Genomic DNA, 16,877 nt, shown 5'->3' with positions numbered 1-16,877 from the left:
CGTGTGGCTATAAAAACAAAAGGTCAGACCTATCACAAGTGAACTCTAACTTACTTTGCCTACATAAACTCAATAAAGAATATCTTTGATAATTAAAATTCGTATGCCAATTTCTACCACAATAATCGATTCAAAAATGGACATGACTTAGTTGCGTACCTAATATTATTCCTTCTAGACAATGGTGTTAACACTTACCTTGAACAAAACTAAATATTTCGGGGATTGGTTGTAAATGTATATGCACTTCTCTCTAAGTCTCTCTATTCAGCGAAAATACCCACGCCTTGGGAAAGGAAAAAGAAATAAAATAAGAAATGTTCATTAGTAAATAGTGAATGCGAAAGGTCGGACATGGTACAAAACATAGCACCAATATCACATTATATAAATTAAACAAAAATGGTACGGTACAAAAAAATCATTCAATAAAGCAGTGGAGGATCAATCTCCTTGGAGGCCCAGGGCGGAATTTTTAAAGGCCTATAATTTTGCTACGGCATTATCGGTGTTAGGGAGGTGTACTTCAAACATGATTTAACAACACCAACGCCTTCTACGATTTTTCACCCAAGGTACAGTTTTCAATCGGTTTACTTTACGGTACCAATCAGAGAAATTTCTTAGAAACCTGTTTCGCTCATGTAGATGTTTTAGGCGATGAACAACACAATTGTTTTCAGATTTTCGAAACCAGGAATGCATGTTTTTCAAGAGGTGGCACCTGCAGTGTGGAATAAATTTGCCACTATTGCATTGCATACTATCAAATCCGTGAGAGCGATCGCTAGTGTAAGGAAGATGGAAGAAATGGAAAGTATCCCTTATCTCTCGCTCAAACTTCACGCCGGCTGGTACGAAATTCCATACAAACCAACTATTTTCAGATTGCCGATACCAGGAAAGCATCCACGGAAGAGGTAGCACCTAGTACATCAATTTTGCTCGAAACCCGACGAAAGGTATGCAATATTTAAACACTAACTTTCCCGTTGGTGGAGAAAAATTTCTTCGAAAACTACCAGTTTCCGAATGTATAGTACCAAGAGAGCATCCATGGAAGAGGTAACTCCTAGTACTGCGCCGTAAGGTATGCAATGTTTAAACACTAACTTTGCAACCAACTCGCAATGCAATGCGCCGTAAGGTATGCAATGTTTAAACACTAACTTTCCATACAAACCAGCTGTTTTGAGATTTCCGATACCAGGAGAGCATGTCTCTCAAGAGGTGACCCTCAGACACTCAGGCACTCATTCGCTCAGTCACTCATGAGTGACCGGCACTCATGAGTGACCGGCACTCATGAGTGACTGGCACTCATGAGTGACCGGCACTTATGAGTGACCGGAACTCATGAGTGACCGGCACTCATGAGTGACCGGAACTCATGAGTGACCGGCACTCATGAGTGACCGGAACTCATGAGTGACCGGCACTCATGAGTGATCGGTACTCATGAGTGACCGGCACTCATGAGTGACCGGCACTCATGAGTGACCGGCACCGGCACTCATGAGTGCCTGAGTGTCTGAGGGTCACCTTTTGAGAGACATGCTCTCCTGGTATCGGAAATCTCAAAACAGTTGGTTTGTATGGAAAGTTAGTGTATAAACATTGCATACCTTACGGCGCATTGCGCAGTTGGTTGCAAAGTTAGTGTATAAACATTGCATACCTTACGGCGCATTACCAGGAGCTACCTCTCCCGTGGATGCTCTCCTGGTACTATACATTCGGAAACTGGTAGTTTTCGAATAAATTTTTCTCCACCAACGGGTAGGTTAGTGTTTAAACATTGCATACATTTCGGCGGTTTTTGAGCAAAATTGCTGTACTAGGAGCTACCTTTTCCGTGGATGCTCTCCTGGTATTATACGTTCGGAAACTAGTAGTTTTCGAAGAAATTTTTCTCGACTAACGGAAAAATTAGTGTTCTTGATCCTAATTCAATTTCGTTTATACTTTTAAGACACAAGGTCGATATTCTTCTCTACATTTGATTGATCACAAAGAAACAAATGTTTTATATTACCAAGAAAGATATTTTTGATCAATTTTTTACCTTCTTAATCAAATTTTGTCAGTCTGCCTCCAGCTTCCGTAGCGAGAGGACGTATTTTGTTTGAAAGCGTACCTACGGAGATTTTGCATACGGCAGCCAATGGTCATTACCCCGAAGTGCGATTGCGTACTCAGCGTGTCTACTCGTTTTGGCTGTAGCGTGCTAATCGGTGTCTCCGTCTGTCTCCGATCTTCGCTCGGTAGACAATTGTGTTGTGAGTGTTATCGATCAACAGCGATAAGCAAGCGTACGCATACGTTGCGGAGCGACGCTTTCGTTTCGATCGAGGTTTGTCGAGTGTGGTGTAGTGCGTGTATCTGTTCTGTAACTGTCTATCGTGTGTAACGGTAAGTTTGTCCTCCCGTTCCTTCCTTGACCGTTACCTCCGGCTCTACCATGGCGGTAGAGCAAGAGAGTTCGGACTCCGAAAAGGAGATCGAAACCAGCGCGAAGCGTAAACCGGGACGGCCTAAAACCGCTCCTGGCTCTAAAAAGGTGGCGCTTGATGTTCGTCCTTCAACTTCGAAGGACAAACAAAACGAAGAAACCACGCTTGAAACACAGCACAGAGCACGTGCTTACCCTTCCTCCTGGGAAGGTAAGCCGCTCGTGTATTTCATGCCGCGGACCAAACAGCTCGACGTTAGATCGATCGCATCATCGATCTTTAAAAAGTATCCGGGTGTTACCGATGTGTTTCGGATGCGCCCGAACAAGATAAGGGTAACCGCAAAGGACCGGGCTCAAGCCAACGTTATTGCGGCTGACCCAGATTATACGGAGCACTATCGTGTTTATATCCCCGGTAGTTTGGTTGAGGTCACTGGCGTGATCGAGGATTTTAACTATCCCGAGGAGGATGTTGTTAGAATGGGCTTGGGCGTATTTTCATCCCCTGATTCGCCCAAAGTGAAGGTGCTGGAAGCGAAAAAGCTTTATAAGCTTGACGCTTCAGCAACAGAAAAGAGTTTTGTTCCTACCTCGTCAATCCGAGTTACGTTTGAGGGAACGGTACTTCCGCAGGCCCTCGTTATCGAAGGCCTCCGGATACCCATTGACCGACCATACGTACCAAAGGTGGCCACCTGTTCGAAGTGCAGCCGGATTGGTCATGCCGAAGCGTTTTGCACCCGCAAAACGTGCTGCGGAAAGTGCAAAGGGGCGCACGCCACTGAGGAGTGCAAAGCTGCGTCTCAGAAATGTTCGCATTGCCGAGACGAGTGGCATGAGGTTGCGCAGTGCCCCGTGTACCGGAAGCTACAAAGGGAGCAAGTTAAGACGGTAGCCGAGCGGGCACGCGGCTCATACAGCGATGCCCTAAAAGGGGCAAATGTCGCTAATCCCTTTGCGGCGTTGTCCAGCTCGGATGCAAACGATGCATCAACACCGGCTGTCCTGACACAGGTGGCCATGAGACCGATTAAGAACCGGAGGGTACTTTATAAAAAAGTGCAGCGAAAAGTCTTAAAGGCAAAACAGAAACCTTTGGCACCACAGCGTTCCATGACCAAAAAAAATCCATCTCCCATCATTCCGACACGGGACGCTGCTCCTTCTACCCCTGATCCTAATCCCAGGAAACCCAAGCCTAAGCGATCCCCTCGGACCGAGGTTCCTTTGGAAAGCCTGGCTTTCTCAAAAGAGTCAAGAAGCTTCCCGAGAATCCCTGCCCCTTCCCTTTCCGAAATCCTGGAGTCCCTCCTCATGACCCTAAACCTCCCGCAACCTTTGCAACTGATCGCTACTTGGGCCCTTCCTTACCTGAAGGGGATGATTAAACAGTGGCTGGCGCAATGGCCGTGCCTAAGTATGATGGTGCGCCTGGACGACTAGTCTTCCAATGGCTACCATCATACAATGGAACTGTAGAAGTTTGTTGGGAAAATTAGACTCTTTTAAAGCACTAGTAGGCGAACATAATTGTGATGTGTTCGCCCTCTGTGAAACTTGGCTATCGGAAGACATAAATCTAACCTTCCCGGGGTATAACATAATCCGTGAAGACCGAATCTCCAGGGGTGGGGGGGTATTGATCGGTATAGGAAAGAGTCACAGCTTTTTCAGAATACCAACCCCAAATCAACAATATATTGAAACTGTCGCAATAAAGGCAAAACTTGGGGGTCTTCACGTGACAATTGCATCTGTTTATATCCCCCCGATAGCCAATAATGAAAAAGACAAAATTGAAAAGTTCAAAGAGGATCTTGGAAATTTAGCAACGGACTTGCCTGGACCGCTTTTGATCCTGGGAGATTTTAACTCCCATGGAATCGAATGGGGGAGCGATAAGGATGATATCCGCGCTCCCATCATTCGTGAGTTCTGCGACAGGTTTGCGTTTTCTATCCTAAACTCAGGAGAGGCAACTAGGATGCCGACGCCGAAAAGTAGAGCAAGTGCACTGGATCTGTCTCTATGTCCTTTAGCTATGGCCCTGGATTTTAGTTGGAAGGTCATCCAGGACCCTATCGGAAGTGATCACTTACCGATAGAAATTTCCTATGTCAAGGGATGTCCAGTTAATGCAAATCCCGTCAAATGTGACTTGACGAGGAACATTGACTGGACAAGATACGGTGAATTAGTAGCCGCTTCGCTTTCTCTTGTAGGAGAAAATTTGCTCCCTGTAAAGGAGTACGAAAACCTTGTTTTAATAATAAACAAGTGCGCCCTTGAAGCTCAAACAAGGGGCACCCACCAAGCAAGGAAATTCAAAAGACCTCCCACTCCTTGGTGGGACAAGGACTGCCAAGCGGCTTTTAGCAAGAAGCGGAAGGCATTTAAAGCCTTCAGAGACACAGGTTCCAGGTCATTATATGACAAATATAAAGGACTGGAGAGATTGTGCAAAAACCTCCTGAAGGCGAAGAAAAAGGGTTATTGGCGCCAATACGTCAATAATCTTGATCCTTCCACTTCTCTAAATTCGCTTTGGAAAATGGCTAGAAGGATGCGAAACAGCAACAACACCAACGAGAACGAATGTTTTTCTGGCGAATGGCTTAACGAGTTTGCTCACAAGTTTTGCCCCGATTTCGTTCCAGCGCAAAACTTCTTCCAAGATGCGCCTGGTAGTGATCCAATGTTGGACTCACCATTCACCATGATGGAGCTATCTCTGGCTCTTCTTTCATGCAAAAATTCGACCCCAGGTCTGGACCAGGTTAGTAGCAAACTGCTTCAAAACCTACCAGACGTGGGCAAGAAACGACTGTTGAGAATCTTCAACAATATGTTGGAACTCAACATCGTCCCGCAGGAATGGAGAGAAGTGAAAGTTGTCACTATTTTGAAGCCTGGCAAACCGCCATCAAGACACGACTCATATCGTCCGATATCTTTGTTGTCGTGTCTGAGGAAACTCCTAGAAAGAATGATTCTTTTCCGATTAGAAGAATGGTTGGAATCACACAACCTTCTTTCAAATACCCAGTTTGGTTTCCGTAAAGCTAAGGGTACTAATGACTGTTTAGCGCTTCTGGTAACAGAAATTGAACTTGCTCGTGCTCGCAAGCAAAACATGGGGTCTATTTTTCTAGATATACAGGGGGCGTTTGATTCAGTTTCTCCGCACAAACTGAGCCAAAAACTGCAAACTGCCGGGCTGGGACCAAAATTGAATAATTTCCTATTCAATCTTTTGTCGGAAAAAGCTATGAATTTTAACAATGGTCACGTTCAATTAAAACGAACCAGCTACCACGGACTGGCACAAGGGTCCTGTCTGAGCCCCCTGCTATATATTTTTTATGTGAGTGAAATAGATTCTTGTCTAGCACCCAACTGCAGTATTAGACAATTGGCAGACGACGGCGTCATTTCAGTCGCTAGCAGGGACGCCGTTGAAATACAACAGGCTTTACAAACCACTCTGGACAATCTTGCCGAGTGGTCCGATAACCTTGGTATCAAGTTCTCTACAACGAAAACTGAAATGGTAGTCTTTTCTCCTTTTAGCGACACCGAAAAAAATAGGGAGAAAAGACTATATGAACCAAACATTGATGTCTTTTTATACGGGGAAAAGATATCAATCACCGACAATTTTCGATACCTTGGTGTTTGGTTCAACTCCAGGCTCAACTGGAGCGTACACATCACCCAGCTGATAAAAAAATGCTCGAAAAGAATCAACTTTCTAAGGACAGTCACAGGATTTTGGTGGGGCGCACACCCATCGGATGTCCTGCGACTGTATAAGACTACGGTACTCTCCGTATTGGAATATGGAAGCATATGTTTCCATTGGGCATCCAATACGCAGTTCCTTAAATTGGAAAGACTACAATATCGTAGTCTTAGACTCGCACTAGGGAGCATGAAATCTACGCACACCATGTCCCTAGAAGTGATGGCCGGAGTGATGCCGCTGAGATTACGTTTTGAAATGCTGTCGCTTCGCCTTCTGGTTCGTTCTTCAGTATCAAATCCCTTGATCATAGAAAATTTTAAAGCGCTTATAGAGACAGGTTCTAAGAGCAAAATCATTAATATCTATAATGATTTTGTTACTCTACAAGTCAATCCTAGCGCCCCACAAGCAGTAAACCGTGCTGCCCTTCCTGAGTGCTACAGTTCTATTGTTAGTACGGACTCCTCGTTGCGTGAGGAGATCAAGATCATTCCTCATGATCTTCGCCCGAGGGTTGTGCCGGGCATTTTTGTGAACAAGTACGGCCATATTGACAAAATGAACCAGTATTACACTGATGGGTCATCCTCTGAGGAGGGCACTGGCTTCGGTGTTTTTAGCGAGACCACCGAAGCATTCTTCAAATTGAGGCAGCCATGTTCCGTGTTCACGGCTGAGCTTGCCGCAATTTTTTACGCACTATTGTTAATAGCAGCGAGTCCCCCGGATCAGTACTTCATATTTACAGATAGCCTCAGTGCTATTGAAGCACTGAAAACTCCAAGGGCTGTTAAGAGCCAAGACCATTTTGTAGTTAAAATTGTGGAATTGCTCGGCTCTGTGTTTAACAAGGCGTTTAGAATATCGCTAATTTGGGTCCCTTCTCATTGTGGAATTCCCGGCAATGAGAAAGCAGACTCACTGGCCAAAACAGGCGCCACAGAAGGCGTTTTTTACGACCGATCCATCTCCTATCAAGAGTTCTTACGCACCCCACAGCAACTTTTCCTGTCTCGATGGCAGAGCATGTGGGAGGCGGATGAACTCGGTCGCTTCCTTTTCTCGGTCTCTCCGCAAGTGTCCCTGCGGCCTTGGTTCGGTGGGCTCCCTGTAGATCGTGCATTCATTCGGATGATGTCCCGACTCATGTCGAATCATTTCGCATTGGATGCACATCTACAGCGTATCAATCTGGCTGAGTCAAAAGTGTGTGGCTGTGGGGTCGGATTCCATGATGTGGACCATCTTCTATGGCACTGCGTGGAGTTCGAAACCGCCAGACCCTCCTTGAAGAGTGCAGTCGTGGACATCGGTGGAATCCCGGATACACCGATTCGAGATGTTTTGGCTGGCAGGGACCTGAAATACATGAGGCTTATCTTCCGCTTCGCCAGGGACAACGGTCTTCTCCTTTGAATCCCATCCTTATTTCCACGTGAATCCTTTCATCCCCCATCCTTCGTTATTCGTTGTGTGGTCCTTGTAAATAAATGTTTTTTGTTGTGCCATTTTCAAGCCGTTGAGGAAACAGTCGCCTTTGAGGACAGCACCAAAGCCGCAAAAAGGGGGCAGACTTATAGGTGTATGCTTGTAGTCCGTCTTAATCATTTGTTGTCTGTTTTGTTTCAGTTCCGTCAAGGCTTTGCCAATGTCCAACACCGAATGTTGTGTATGTGAAAAGCGACGCAGTCACCTGCCAGCCACGCCCCGAGCCTCCATGTGGTTGCCAAACCACACTAACAGCCATCACAACCACAATTTCATCACAACAATAGCACCGGACCAAAATCAACACACAAAACAATAGAACAGACATAACGATTACAACAACGATAGACATACCGACAAACAACACAGACATACTCCAACATCCAATACAACCGAGTATGCCCGGGATAAGGCAAATCGCAAGGAGGAAATGCCTTGTGACACTTGTTATTATCGCTCAACACAAGCGGTGTTGAAAATACGGCACTGCCGTCATACTATAAATTAAATAAATAAAAAATAATCAAATTTTGTGCTATAAATTAACTCTGCTGTTAAATTTCCAAAAATCGCACAATCGGCACTAATTTTTTGGGGCCCCCAACACGGCGAGGCCCTAGGCGACCGCCTACTTCGCCTACCGTTTGATCCGCCGCTGCAATAAAGGCAACGCAAAGAAAATGGCTTCCAGGAACCAATCTGCTGACCGTTTGCTAAAACTTGTCCCGTCTCTGTCTCGCAATGGTGGTTGTGTATCATCGTCACTCTTAATTAAAGCAGCAAATTAAATGTTGCTCTATCACTCTCGTACGATGGATGCTGCAAAACCGACGCACGGTGGGAGAACGCGTGCGGCGTGTGAAAGAGGGCGAAACGGAAGTGTAGTGAGACGAGATACTCATTCGCTTAATGGTAGTGGTGATGATAGTGGCTGAGAGACTAATGGGAACAAAACGATGGAATAGCACAACGATCCCAGGAAAGCTAGCCAAGTGAACGAAGAAAGCTATGCCAGTGCAAACGAGAGAAAAGTAAAAATGAATCAAAGCATCACGAGTGAGTATGGGTAAGAGAGCGAGAAAAAGAACAAGGTTGAAAGAGATCTCGTTGCACCACCCCATTTTCATTTTCCTCGCTTCGTTTAGCGGCCTACTAAGTGAAATGGGACAAGAGTGAAGAAATGTTTACTGTGAAGCAGGGTGTTTGTGTGTATGTATGTGTGTTACGGTGCGAAACAAAACGCCCTTAGAAAATGGGAAGAAAAATCGCGGAAAACAGGGAATAGATGGCGAGAAAAGCGGCCACCACGAGAAAGAATGGAACGGAAAACAGCATCGCCCCATTACGGAGGATGTGTTGGAGACACCGGAAAATGAGCATCTCTTGGCCCAGCGACGTCAGCAAGTGGTTCGTGCCGCTGTGTGTATGTGTGTGGGTGGAAGAAAGGATCAGAGCGAACCATTTATTTCCATCCGGCCGTCAACCCGTACGTGCGCTTAATGTGTGAGGTATATAATGAGATGAATGTGGTACGGGAAGGGAAGACTACGGTGTCGGTGTGGTGTGTTGGTAAAAAAGCGAAACGCAAACAAAGGGAGGAAACGAACGATTATACGATTGCTTCCTTCATGTGAGATACCGAGGGCTGTGGCAAGGTATTAGTGAGCGAATGTGTAAATGGGGTACGCCGCGCAAGAAAACGGTCAAATGACAAACGTTTTCACACCACCCACAGCACGGAAGGAAGGCTGTGTTTGGATGAAAATGTGCACTCTTTGTTGCTAATTAGTGGTGCAGGCAGATAGAACAGGCAAACAGGATTCTATCGCCCCAGTCGAGTAAGGATGCTCCCCCTTTTTTGGTCTAGGGATCGATTAATTTATGTGAGGGGAAGGAAAAAAGGGCGTTCACGATACTTGAGTTCAATGAATTAAACAACGATAGTAAACCTTCTACAGCAGGAGTCAGTCAGCAAAAAGAAGGAAGTGAAAACACATGCCTAGAGAGTAATTGGTTGATGGGTTGGTCGTGCTTTGCAGCATCCAAGTTGGCATGGAAGAAACGCACCAGGCGTGGAGGATATTGTAGGAGAAGCGAGTATATAATTTGCTGAAATAAAATGGCGGTCCAGTTGATGATGATTGAATGAACGCTGTGCTTTGGAGATAGTTGAGGGTAAATTTATTTTTGGAGATGGAAAATCACATATACATTATGTATGGTATAAAACACTTTATTTATTACATAATGAATTTAATTAACGACTGGCAAAATTATTGCGAAAAGTCTACTTCTATAGAGCTTCTTCGAGAACTTGAGTAATTTCATTAACGTGAAAGCTAAATACTTAGATGAAACTTGTGTAGAATTACATGATATTTATGTCGCACTTAGGTAAGAAGGGTAAGAGAAAGAAATAGAGCTAAACATAGAGAGCATAACTAATTTCTATGTAGCAAACACACAGAAAATTTAATTCCTTAGAACGTTGAGAGAAGTACGACGAGTTTCCGAATAGAATTCGATTACATTTAGATCATAACTCTTCACACAATAACCTAAATGATTAATGTCTTGAAGATACTAAAAGAAACCAAACTATAGCATTACATATGACGCATGTTCTGTATCACGAACCTACTTGCAGAACGTTATTTAATTGAAACGAGAAAGTTATGCAACTATCTGAATAATTTTAATGATTTTCTTGTACCCATGAGCTTTTGAATTACCTTCTTTATTGATGAAATGCTGTTTTTATAAGTGTATGAATAATCATTCAGGTAATAAAATCAATCAAAACACCATGCGCCAGGACTATACGGCCTCCTACGGCTACGGCATGATGCGACAGAGTGATTATACTCATTGCAGACGCCATAATAAATGCATCTTGCGCCAGATCAACGCCATCGTACAGCTGTCCAATGGCAGAAGGATCGTTCTCTTCCTGCCCGTCCTTAGTATCGCACAGCTAAATGCATATGCTGCAGCATCCAAACATCGGGAACGTTCGCACTTTCCGTCGTACCTGGGTTTCGTAAAAAGACTGGCCAGCATGAACCAAAATACTGATTGTCAGACTGATGTCGTTGCTGGCCTTGCCTTGTACCGTTCGAATGTGTTCTCCTTTCGCCCTGTTTTCCTGCATGATAAAACGCCAAGAGGATGAGATTACGGTTCGTTGTCCCGATGGATGTTCGGTACCGTTACCCATGCGCGCTTCTCGACCCTATTAGTCCATTAGTCATTCAAAATTTCATACCCTCATGAATAGCTCATGGAGGAGGTTCAATCCCAGTTTTACGGTACCCAAAAAACGCAACCGTCCAACCGGTGCACAGCACCGCAATGGTACGAAACGAATGAGTATAATTGAAAATGTTGAAAGTTTTCATATTCATCAATAGATTAAATATGAATGAACGCGCGTCCCGTACGTAGTAGTACCACGGTGAACTGTGTATCCGAGGCAGGACCCTAAGACCACCGATGCTGGACCTCGGTGTAGCAAGAAGGGACGGAAAGAGAATTGGCGGTTGCTCGGGAATGGAGACGCCTGGTCGGTTGTTCGCTGCGGAATGATGCCATCCGTGGCATTCGAACGGGGAAAACTCAATCGTACGGGTGCTAATGGCTTTTGTGGATTTTGCTTTGCGGATTCGGCTCTACCGATGGATAGGAACAATGGCACAGCCAGTGGAGGCCACCTATTCTCTCTGGCTGTATCATTTAAGTTGAACGTGCTCGTGACGGCAGTGGGAAAAGTAGCCAAAATGTGGACGTATTTACATAAATGTGCATTTGCATTTGCTGTTCAAGTAGCTTGTTTAGTCAAATATGTAGCAAATATCAACCCATATGGAGCAATAGTAAATGAATGGGTTTAGCTTGATTTTCTATCATTTCATTTCATCTTGAATCGACTTTTCCATCAAATTATAGTCCTTTCTACTGAACTGCTGGTGATTTGGTGAAAATGATTTGAAATTTTGGGAATCCTTTGCATCGGCAAATTACATCCCAGACAAAGCTTTTAAGCGTTTATCTGGGCGATGCGTTGGGGACGAGCGGTGGATAACATTATATTTCCACGATGCAATAATAACACTCCCGACAAGTGTGCTGAATATTGCAAAATGATTGTAATTTATAATTCGTAATGCACCACCGCCAATCCAAACCACAAGCACGCGTACGTAACGGGGATGATTCAGTTTAGTTTGGGAAATTATTGTACCCCGTTTTTGCACTGTCCACCCATTTTCCCGCACTTGCACATTCTACTGTGCTCAACCGTGTTCGCAACCACACAACGCTTTGTGGCAATTTAATTTCAAACCGAAGTGGTTTTGCATAAATTCAATTATCGCCCGCCGTACCAAACTAAGCACGGTCATCATTGTCGATTTGTGGTTGACCGAGCAAATGTGAATGATCAGTCGTAGGCATTTGTTGACGTAGCGGACGCAACTAAATGCCATAAAAATGTAGATAACGCTCGGTAAGCGATGCACATTTAGCGCTTTCGTGCGGTTAGTTAGTGGAATTAGGATAGCCGCGAGAAAATATACGCGGAAGGATCTTGTGCATCGGGAATAAATTTCACCATGAACTGCTGGGGGATGCGATTGTGCAGCGATCCGGCATCCGGTTTAGCGTTAATTCGTTCTGTCGTGTAATGTTTAAATTTACATTTGGTTCCATTCCCGCCCGGAAGTTGTCCAACAGGATATCCGGGCGGCGTTGAATGATAGCTTCGTGTTTAGCTAATGCATAGTTGCTATCACAGAAATTACATTTACATAGACAGTGTGTTGAAGCTGCACGCTTGTATGAACAGTGTCATAAAAGTGAGGAAATTAAATTTGTTGTTCGTGTTTCAAACTATTCGTATCGCAAAGAATTTGTCTCCATTGACATTAGTTAAAATGCCATCATTCCTTTTTGACTTTCAAAACCGGAGCTAACTTGTTTTGAAGTGTGTTCATGAGAATATTGATTCATTCATTTTTGAGTTATATGTAAAATTTTACTTGTTTCTCTTGAGGTTAAAATTTTTCCTCTCGTTCCGCATATTGCTAGACAAAATTTTGCTGAAATTACTTCTTCTACAATTTCTATAATTCACAATTTCATCTATCATCTCTATAATTCAGCTTCATTTCAGCTTCAACTCAAGTTCAAAGTTTTTTTTGATTCAGAGTTGAGGAGATCCTCGATATAATTATCAGATCTGATCAATAGTTCTTGATACAATAGAGATCTCTCTCTCTAAGAACTCTCCCAGCGAGATTTCAAAATATTCTTTTCTGTGAACACTCACATGCCGAGGTACTGATGAATCATAAATTTGTCGTTTTTTATATTTTAACTGATATTAGTACAAGTAAGGTAAAATTAAGTAAAACAATGCTTTAAATCACGCTTAGAAATCCTTTCTCCTTTCTGTTATACAAAATTCTACACAGTGTTCTTTTTCCAATGTTTATAAGCAAAACATTGCTGGCAGTTTCCAAAAATTGCGTCGATAATAAGCTGTTGATTCGTTATTTTTCATCCAGCGGACGTAACGAGAACGAATTTGCGAAGAAGATATAAAATGAAAAAAAGAAATCAATTGCATTTGCGGAAGGTCAGTGGTGAATTGTCCGAAAATTGGTACGACACCACTCTCAGAAGTGGAAAGACGACCAAAAAAAGCGAAACTTTACAAAAAAGTTAAGAAAGAAGCAGCAGCAACAAAAAAAACCGACGACAACAAGTTGACGACAATGAGAAAATCGTACAGTACAAATGAACTCATTAAAACTTTCGAGTGTTACTCTCAGCGGGTGCACCATACTGCTAACGTTTGCTGGCTTTAGGAAAACCCCCATAAGCGTACTTTAGCAAAGTGGATGTCCCATTTTGCTTTGTGTTGGTAGTTTGGGGAACCTGGTTTTGTTGCTTACACTGTTTCTTCTACGCAACTATGCCCATTACCGGTGGATTAATTTGTTTCTTTCACTTTATTTTCATGCTTCATATTGTTTCGAACAAAATTTTGTTTTTGTTCTCCCACACAAAAAGTGTCTCCTTACACCCTTATTTCCCACTCACACGACATCGTTCGGGATCTTTTTCCTTATTAGCATAATGTTGTTAGTAACTACTTGAGGTGCAGCTACACACAAAAAAAAATCATTCCCTTCGGACAGCGTGAGACCGTTAGCCGTCCACATTGTCAACGTCGAAGATCATTAACGAACACGTTTCTTTAGATCGCTCTATTGGTTTTGGCTATTTTTACCATTTCCATCCTCAACCTTACCCAGCAGGTTGAAGGAGCGTGGTTTTTCCTCGTTTCTTTTGCTTTGCTCTTTCCACCAAACACTTCCAGCCCGATCTCACCTATGCAGTTGTACAAGAAGCCCGATTGATGTCCAATACTCAAACGTGAATTTGCGTTTGCAACTTCCTTTCGTTCTGCACCCCATCCACCTTGCCTCTTACGGGCGCTTTTGATTGCCCTTTGACCCTTTCTCCCTTAAAAGCTCCCCCAAACTTCCGTTTTGCCTGCCTCCGATAATCCCTTCGCGTGGCATCGTTATCGAAGAAAAACATACATATATGGGCATCTCTCACTTCTTTTCCCGTCCAACCCGATCCACCTATCACACCCTGCCCTTACAACACTTCCACTTCCCGCTCCGCCCGAATGGGTTCGTAGTTAGGGAACCCGTTCCGTGGCTCAACGGTTGGCAACGTTCGTTAGCGCTGTAATGAAATTCTGCCATGCGCTGGCATTCCCCGAACCGATCCCTTTTCCCACCCAAACCGCTGCGCCTTCGTGCATTTCCGGGGTCCCGCTCTCGCCATTTCCATGCTCATCGAAGCTTTACTTTCCACCCGGTTTGGTACTCCTTTTCCCACAGTTGTTCCCCCGCTGGCCATCCATCCGTTCGACGGTGAACGCAAGCAATTCGTTTTGCTTTGCCGTAGTTCAATTTCTTCATTCGATTGCCTCGTGCCTTTTGCCGAGGCTCGTTTTACATTACGATTCCTTCGTTTTCCTGTTTCCATCCAACCATCTCTTTTCTTTTTTTCGTTCGAGATTAGGTCGCTCTCATTTTGTTGTTTGGAAATAAAACTTCGCGGATATGAGGTTTCGATATGGCATCGGTTTTGGAGGGTGGAAAGCAGCGTTGGTTAACGCGTTCCACTGCAAATGGGCACAAAGTGTGTAAGCCTAAAGCGATGTTGTATGTCTTATGTAGATGAGCCAGAGGTCCCATCGGCTGCATACGTAATCGAATATGCGGGTGGGTCTAACAGACGAAAACGAAGAACGACATGGAATGAATATGAAAAAAAAAAAACACGTGGCTCGGTGAACACGTACGGGAATTATGTGCTGGCACTCTTCTTTTGTAATATTCTGCCATTATGTTTTGGAATGCTTTTTGATACAGCTTTGTACAGTGAATTTATTTAGAATAATTGACAACAAAATAATTCAAACAAAGCACCTTTTATATCGGAAATATGAGCATCTTACCAGTTTGCTGAACCTTACAACCGTGGCAGCATTACAATGAAATGGTTATTTGTTATAAAAACTTGCCTGCATCGGTTCTACCTGTCCGTTCTGAATGGCGCAGAACTTTCCAGCAGACGTCAAACTCATTTTCTCAACATCCGCGGTACCAAGCAGCGGAACAAGCACGGTCACACATTCCTCTTGCCAACATGTACATCCACTTTGGGCAGAAGACACGTAAATAAATAAAACTCAAATTGAAGAGAAAGTTGAATAAAAATCAATTTACTTTCCATCTTATAGCGCGAGCCATCGAACGACGAAGCCGAAGACCAACTCCTGGTTTCCGGGCTTTCGCAGAAAGGCAGGGGTTCACTCTTCCTCTTACGGCTAATGTAAGGTGAATACGTAAAGAAGTAGGTAAGAAATAAAAAAAAAACTCCACATACACACACACCTTCGCTTACCATTTTCGTCCGTTACTTAGCAAAAGGGCAGAAGCTTCGGGGTTTTCCCAGCCTCTTGCTGGTTGAAAATGTGTGTGTGTGTGTTTGTGCGTGTGTCTTGTGTGTTGCTGTGAAGAAAGCAGAGGCAGGGACTGTAGAAATGAAAATTGGTAGAAGCGAAAAATAAAGTAAAAGCATGCCGTCTACTCTACAGCTATACACACACACACTCACACACCCGTCCACACCCACATACCCCATCATCGTAGCAACGCGACACGGTTTTGGGAGTGGGAGGTGATGGCAAATCGCAAACGAGGTAGCAAGGGAAATTTGCACACGCGAATTCAATTCAACGTCACACGAGATGGCGATGGGGTGGAATAAAAAGGGTGTTCCCACTACAAACACACACTCACACACACACTCATACCCCTTCCATTGGAGGTTTTCCATGGTAACGCGCGAATGAAAATCTTCCCCGTTCGTCTTTCTTATTGCCGTTTGCTTATCGCATCGAGAAGTTCGCTCCGGTTGGTGGCAGAAACGCGCGTTGCTCAGGAGCAAAGAGCTTTCTCGTGTCACACACCACCGAGTGAAGATGAAAATTGCCGTCGGCTTTCCATTATTTTAATGACGTCGTGTTGAGAGCGGCTTGTGGTGTGAGTTGGTGGGGGAGAAGGGGAGAGTGCGGGATGAACGGGGTTGCAGATTGACGAATATATAGGGGCGCGCGTGGATGATGACTGAAGTTGACACCAAAGATGTATGTGACACTCTTATACACACACACATATATTCATTCGTATACGCTCGATGTGGGTATGTGTATGTGTGGGGTTTGGAAAAGAAAAGCTCCCGATTTGCTTTGGTTTCGTTTCATTTCTGTTTGATTCGTTATTTCTTCTTTTTCCCTCGCCAGGAAGCGAAGAGGTTTTGATTGCAAATGGCAGTTTGGCAAGCGCCATTGCACGGTTCTCCTTCCTTTCGCCGTTTCTTCGAAAGTGTTGGTGCAAAATTTGCAAAATTGAAAAGCGAACCAATAAACGGATTCCGGGCCCAGGGTTGGTAACGAGGCAATATCGAAAACGAGTCTCGATTGAAATACGAGTGATTCGATGTGAAATCTTATTACCGCTCGGTTGTTTGGTTGTTTTGGTACGGTTGGAGCAGGATGAACGTACCAGCAAAGCACTTTTATGGATAACAACCAAGACTGTG

The 16,877-nt window shown here is 44.1% G+C and overlaps 1 long non-coding RNA gene across 1 annotated transcript in view; it reads right to left on the bottom strand.

Moving 5' to 3' along the window:
* LOC128300205 (uncharacterized) overlaps nucleotides 1-16,877 on the bottom strand; it is a 71,701-nt gene that overhangs the window by 1,479 nt on the left and 53,345 nt on the right. The window contains exon 3 of the long non-coding RNA XR_008287332.1: nucleotides 199-286. This is a non-coding gene — a long non-coding RNA (uncharacterized LOC128300205). The remainder of the gene's footprint in view (nucleotides 1-198; nucleotides 287-16,877) is intronic.

This window comes from Anopheles moucheti, chromosome 3, assembly GCF_943734755.1.
Source record: "Anopheles moucheti chromosome 3, idAnoMoucSN_F20_07, whole genome shotgun sequence".
Classification (NCBI taxonomy): Eukaryota; Metazoa; Arthropoda; class Insecta; order Diptera; family Culicidae; genus Anopheles; species Anopheles moucheti.
This window is presented reverse-complemented; position numbering and strand designations above follow the sequence as displayed.